The 7,500-nt window shown below is 35.5% G+C and overlaps 1 protein-coding gene across 1 annotated transcript in view; it reads left to right on the top strand.

Moving 5' to 3' along the window:
- Positions 1-7,500, top strand: part of CILK1 (ciliogenesis associated kinase 1) — a 249,510-nt gene that overhangs the window by 14,784 nt on the left and 227,226 nt on the right. The gene's annotated exons all lie outside the window — the stretch shown is intronic.

Here is a 7,500-nt window from a genome sequence, read left to right as displayed (position 1 = left end):
ATTTTTATAAAAATATTTTTTTGTTATATTGAGTGGCTTGGAGAATAAAATATATATATATTGATAATTGAGTGCAAAAGTCACAATTCTGGGCACTTCCATATCTAGATTAAAAACAAAATGAGTTAGTTACAGCATTTGGCCAAATGGTGATGTCAAGGTCTCTTCCTCTGTTGGTCCCTACCCTACAGCCATACAATGCATGTCTTTAACCAAACAAACTGAGATACAAACAACGATGATACAGGCGTTTTGTTATTTCCTGTGCAAAACTCACAGTACTGGGTACTCACCAGCACAGCTTTCAGTGATTTAGGCCTGCCTGGGTGCAAAGCCGATAGGGAGAATTGCAATATACACACACGGACAATTGTTTGTTATTCTGTGCATTTGGATCAAAATAAGTAAATATACATGTAAGCTTTAGTGAATCAACTTCATAGCATAGATTTTATTTTATTACAATTTGTTAGCCCCACCAAAATATGTCTAGGAACCACCGGGATTGAATAGAGGAAAGCAGGTAAGTGAAGTTTTATAGCATTGCAGGGTCACGTGTTAAAATTACATGCTCTGTCTAAGCATAAAAACAACTGCTACCTTTGGTACCACTGTATTGCCTATTTGTGTGAATGTAATAGACCAAGCAGCAAATCTGAGATGTTGTATTTTTTTTTTTTTTTTTTTTTTTCCAATAAAATGTTTAATGTAGAAAGTTGACACAATTTTATAACTGGAAATGGCTATGCATCACAAATGGCACTGCCAGAATAATATTACTACCCTCTCAAGTTGATCATTCCTGGTTAGGGTGGATTGAGTGGAGTGGGAAGCATGTGACCCTGAAATCACAAAGGTTGCTGGCAATCTACAGCAAAGTCTGCTCTACTTGACAAGTAAAAATGTGCCTAAAAATCTACCTTAAAAAAATATAAGGACATATTTTGTCTTTTTCTACTTCCTCCATTTATAGACATTGGCAAATCCTTATATAATTGAAAATACTATTTGTAGAAAGCTATATGGACACCACCTTGTATTTGTATTAAATCACTGTTTGTATTACTAGTTACTAATTGTTTTTTTAAATTTTATTTATCACAAGATTCTATAAAAATATCCATCAGTGCTATTGTAGGAGTATTGATTGCCAAGAATTGGAAGTCACGGGAAGTTCCCGACTTAGTAATGTGGAAGAAAAAAGTTACAGAACTTATAAGAACTAGAGGAGTACAGCTCCTTTTAAACTAGGTAAAAGAGATACATTTATGGAAACTTAAGCATTGTGGGACCAATACACCCAAACACACTCTAACACCTCACAAAAAAAGGAGCACAATAAAACTCGCCCTATATCTTAGGGAAGCAGCGTAGTAAAGTACTATTTTTACACTACTTAATCCTACTGCGGAGAAATAATCGGCTAAATACAGTGACAAAAGGTTAATTTTCTATTGTTAACACCGTTTTTATGGTTAATCTGTGAATCTGATTTAACTATATTTGTTGTGTTCTTCTGCATTGCAATTCTATGTGTTGTAAACGGATTCTCAAACAAATTTAAAAAAAATTATCCATCAGTGCTATGAAGTCCTTGACGGGATTCTCTAAAGGCAAATTTTACCTTGGTAGCTGTGTATCTTGTTAAGGGACGTAAACTCAATTTCTGCATGCGAGGAGGACAAATAGATTACATTATAGTGACTAATAAAATAAACAGATTATAAAATCAAAAGTACAGTGTATATCGTAACCAAAAAAACAATTGAAGATTGTATTAGTGGGACTGTGAAGTAAAAATGAAACTCAAATGGATTGGAAAGAGCTTGCAATTTTAAAAAAAAATCTCAATTTTGCTTAGTTTCTTTGTATTTTTTTTTTTTTTTTTTTTAAGGGACAGGAAACCCCGCATTTTTGTTGATAGAACAGCATTGCACTACTGACAGCAAGATAAACACATCTAGTCAGTCAATCGCAAAAGACAAATGTGTGCAGGTACCAATCAGCAGCTATCTCCCACTAGTGTAGGATATGTGCGTATTCTTTTTCAACAAGGGATTTGAAAATGGAAGTGAATTTAAGTCTTAAAATTACATGCTCTATCTGAATCATGCAAGTTTAATTTTTACTTCCCCATCTAATTTTTGTTTCATGATTCAGATTTTTAAATGATTTCAGCAATTTTAAACGACTTTCTTATTTCTATTATCAAATTTTAAATGGCTTTCTTATTTACTTCTATTATTTAGATCAAGACTTAAATAGGGAAAAAATTGAAGGTTACTTCCCGTGTCATGAATGTAAATCATGTAAATTTAGTAAAAAAACTAAAATGGTAAAATCTACAGTTCTATTTTTAGAATTAAAGAGGTCATTAGATGCACTGACCACAATGTCATCTATCTGTTACAATGTTCGTGCAAATTACAATACTTAGGTCAAACGAGCAGAAAACTGAAAGACAGAATAAGAGAGCATATAAGATGCATTGAACTAGAAAAAGAAGACACTAGATTATACAAACATTTTTTGGAAAACATAGGGGAATCCCAAAGATATGATTTACTGGGGGATTAAGAAAATTCACGAGGATGGGAGAGGGGGTAATATGGAATAAAGATTACTACACCAAGAAGCCCAATTCATTTATAGATTAGGAACCTTACATCCTGAAGGACTTAATAGTGAACTAGATTTAAATACCATAATTAGTTAATATCTAAGAATTCAAATTATGAAGACTTAGTTTACTACAATCAGCTTATTCCATAGGTCTGTTATATACTGTAACTAGTACCTGTACAATTTTATATAAACATTTAGGTTCAGTTTTTGAGACTATTTACCATTTCCACATTAATAGTTCTCTTCATTTGTATGTCCTCTTTCACACATTTATTGTTTATATTATAGTAATGCCACTTATAGACGAGAGAACCCCTCCATTTTAGTTTTTGTATCCCAAGGGATAGTCAGTCCCATTATGACGCCTCTTTGTCACATTGGTCGCCAATATTGTTTGAGTATGTGCTTAAATACACCACACACTGCTTAGTTTAGTCCTTTACAATATCTGTTATTATTTGAATATATAAACTTGTGTTTTATTCTCTGCACATCTATTTGTATTAACTTTAATTAGGCATATTTTTAACAAACATAGATTATTTTTTTTTATTCATATATTAATATTATGACCTGAGGTATGCAATATTGAATTTAACAGTTTTCTCGTAAGATGAATTGAAAGAGTATAATTATTATTAAGGTAATATCACTGTAAGAAACAATGTGAACGGATTTGGAAATCCCAGCTGTAGAACTCAATGAACTGATCAAATTGAGTATTGAATTGGTTAAAAAAGTTAAGGGTGTACACTCAAGGGCTTTAAAAGGCGAAAAATCCACTCCATCAGGTATCTTGATAAAGGCGCCAAGCCAAAACGCGTAGAACCTGAGTACTCGATAGCAGAAAGGAAGCAGTGTTTCACCGAGCAGAGAATTCTTAGCTCTGTAGATCAGAGGCTTCTAATACTCACAACTTACATATCGGAGGTTGCTGAGAGCAACCCTAAGAGGGACCGGAGGCTGGCAAGTGAGCGCTCCACCCGCAAATTCCATAAGACCAATACCATAGACCGTATCAGGAAGGAGTGATACGTAATCACTGGAGAACGCGGAAACCCATCAGACGGATAACCGGGTACTATACCGGACCTTCACTGCAGTGCACTGTGAGTACCCCTACTGAACTGACACTGATTTATTCACCACCTGGGACACTGGTCCTTGTTTGGGCATCTTGCCGAAGATTGCTCCTTATTAACGTCAAATAGGATTGCTTGTTTCTAATGGACATCCTACATCCGTTTGTACCCCTGTGATCTAATGTTATGCTGGAAGTAACCATTTAAATGTATACACAGTATCAATTTGGATCCAGTATATGATATAGCTATTTCAATTTCAGCATCAATCTGGAGACTTTGTTGCTTACTTATTCGAGTATATAGTTCAGATTAGTTTTACCTCAATGGCTTTTAATCTGTATTACTTCCAGGTTCATAGTAGTATTGGTTTAGATACCATCGGTGCTATAAGCCACATAGCTGCATTTGTGGCCATTTTATATAGTTGTATATTTATTTATTTATTTTTAGATTCATTTAGGATTTAGTATTAATTGACACCGGTGTCATTATAGATATTTTGTGGTTTTAAGATTGTATAACCTACTAATAAATTATTCATCTGTTATTTTATTTGACCTCTCTCTTTCTTTTTGTTCTTTCTTCAGAATGTGCTGCTACTAGCCATGAGGCTATACTCTCGTGTGAGATAATAACATTTTTATTATTGTTTTTATAGTGTTGTATTTTTAGAGTCACATAACCTTTTACAACTCCTCCCCATTTTTTTGGGAATCGGTATTCTATTTTTGCGCCACCATTAATACTTTCTTTTTTATTTACTTCTATTATCAAATGTTCTTTCTCTTAAGTTTCTTTTGTTAAAAAGCAGGGACATAAGCTAATGAGTGTGATCATTTCTGGAGCACTATATGGCAGCAGTTTTGCAAGAAAGTTATCCAATTGCAAGAACACTGGATGGCAGCACTATTTCCTACCATGTAGTTCTCTAGACGCCTACATAGGTATCGCTTCAACAACAACAACATACAATGGGAACAAAGTAGGGCTGGGCGATATGGACAAACATTTTTTTATTTTTTTTTAAATTACGATTTTCTTATAAATGACTAACACCTTCATTTTGCATTAAAAAAATCATTTAACTCTACAGAATCTTAATGTACATGTTTCTCAATGTCCAATACACTCTTGGAGCATAAAAATACAAAACAAAAATAGTTAAAATAAAATTTGCTGCCTGTGATGTGATTAAATAGTAACCACTAGCCAGTTATTAGGTCTTATGACACACAACATTGTCATGTTTTCTTGGACAGTCATTGTAACTGTGGGCAGTGGTATGATTAACATATGAAGCAGTGTAAGCATGGAGAAACCTGAAAATTGCTGTCTTTACAGCAGTATGATTTGTGAAGTTCTGTACTGTGTGTGTGTGTGTGTATATATATATATATATAAGTGCATTTAAGTTACTCAGTACAATGAATGCACACACTGCTGCATGTGTTATTCATTTTATGAGTGACTGTCCAGGGAAACATGAGGAATGTGGCATTGACAAGGTCAATCCTGACATCCTGCAACCGGTCATATTACATCCACATCACACACTAGTCACAGCTATTCTGTAGTAGTAGATCTACTATATAAAAGACCACTAAGAACAGTTATAGTACAGGAGGTTAGTAGTACATAATACAAACAAGTGAACTCAACACATACAAAGCTAATTGAAATGAAATTAGAAGGCCAGTTCTTACCACATTGCCCATGTTTTGTAGGGCAGTCAGTCTAGCTGTGGTAAGAGTAACATATGAAGCAGTGTGCATGTAGAAACCTGAAGTGCTGACTGAGGACTGTCCAGCAGCTTTATTTTTGTTTCTAAGTAAAGGTAATACAATGCAGACATCCTGCAGCCTGTCATAGTACATTCATTTTTACAGCTATAGTTGTAGTACAGAACACTAAGACGTAGAAAACCAGTTATAGTTAGAGTAACTAGTACAATAAATAACACAACCAACTAAATTTAACACACACACAGCTAATTGAAATGAAAATAGCTGGCCAGTTCTTACCACATTGTCCTTTGTTTTCTTGGGCAGTCAGTCTAGCTGTGGTATGAGTAACATATGAAGCAGTGTATGCATTGCATGCATGGAGAAACCTGATAAGTGCTGAGTGTCCAGCAGCATGATATGTGTTGTACAGTAAAGCTATTACAATGCACACTGCTGCATGTGTTGGTTATTTACCTGAGTGACTGTCCATGAAAACATGGGGGATGTGGCACTGACAAGGGCAATTGTTTTATCTCAGATTCAACTATAGCTTTGCATTTTGCATATGTTTCTGGTATTGCAACTACTGACTTCTTTCTGGGATTGCAACTACTGAGATTGCATGTGGTATCTCTTGTCGAGTGTGTGTATCATTCTTTTGAAGCCTTCTTTACTAACCGTGTATGCAGGCACCATGTCTTTGCATATATAATATGCAATAGCGTTGGTTCTTTCTCTATGCCTTATTGAGGTCTTCGCATATGGTGATGTTTGCAAATGCCTTTATGATTGATTGTTGCTGTTCAACTTTAGATTCACCGCTTGTTTGTGTTTTTTTTTTCTCTACCAGGGTTTTTTTTTTTTTTTTGCCATACATAGTTCAAAGATTTCCTTATGCCGCTGTTTAAGGTGCTGGGACAGGTTTGATGTGTTACTTTGTTTTGCTGCAACACTCGTTCCACAAGTCTTGCAGATTACTTGGTTCTGTTTCACATCCTCTTTTCTGAATCCAAAATATTCCCAAACAACTGATGTTGAATTTTTCTTTTGGCACCAACAATTCAGTAGCAACATCAACCTCATCATTATTGTTGGACAAAGACAGCTCTTCAGAACTCATCTTGAATTTTATGTACAACGCACACAATACCAGCTGACACAAAAAATGAGGAGATTTAAACTTCCAGAGTCTACTGCACACACTGCAAGCTGGCACAGAAAATGAGGAGATTATACTACCACACACCCCAGTATCAGTAGGGTGTCACTGGCAAGTTGGCAACCGTGGCACAGTGAGAGACTAGAGAGTGAGACCACAGTCTTGCACTTGACTAGAAAGACAGACAACAATTGAATGGCCTTGCTAATGCAGTTAGCTTAGCTCTGATGATGCTAGTATAGCTTCTTCAAGTTGCAGAGAATACCCAGCGGAAGCAGTCTTAAAAAAGATTCATAAAGATTTTCTAATCACAACTTTTTTTGATCAATAATTGAGGATGATATGCTTCTACTGCAATTAAGACGAGACCACAGGTTTCATTTGAAAATCTTTAATATAAAGAGGACAACAATGTGCTATATGACGCAGTCACCTTGATTGAAGAGAACACAGACTAGTTGCACTTGAATATAAAGAAGACAACAATGGGCTTGATTAAGCAGTCACCTTGATTGAAGAGAACACAGACTAGCTGCACTTGAATATAAAGAAGACAACAATGGGCTTGATTAAGCAGTCACCTTGATTGAAGAGAACACAGGCTTGCTGCTCTTGAATATAAAGAGAATACAACAATGGGCTTGATGATGCAGTGACATCACCTGGATTGAGAGACAAGAGACTACAGGCTTGCACTTGAATATAAAGAAGACAACAATGGGGTTGCTCATATTCATGTTTATTTGAGACTGAGTCAACACTGGCTTTCATTGGAGGAGGTTGACCTTGCAGTTGTAGAATACACTGGCTCTGGAGGACTGACCTTGCTGTTGTAGAAATCGCTGGCTTTGGATGTCTGACCTTGCTGTTGTAGAAGACACTGGCTGAATAGCTGACCTTGCTGTTG

Source organism: Bombina bombina, chromosome 4 (genome assembly GCF_027579735.1).
Source record: "Bombina bombina isolate aBomBom1 chromosome 4, aBomBom1.pri, whole genome shotgun sequence".
In the NCBI taxonomy this organism is placed as follows: domain Eukaryota; kingdom Metazoa; phylum Chordata; class Amphibia; order Anura; family Bombinatoridae; genus Bombina; species Bombina bombina.
The sequence above is the reverse complement of the archived record's forward strand: the minus strand, read 5'-3'. Positions and strand labels throughout refer to the sequence as shown.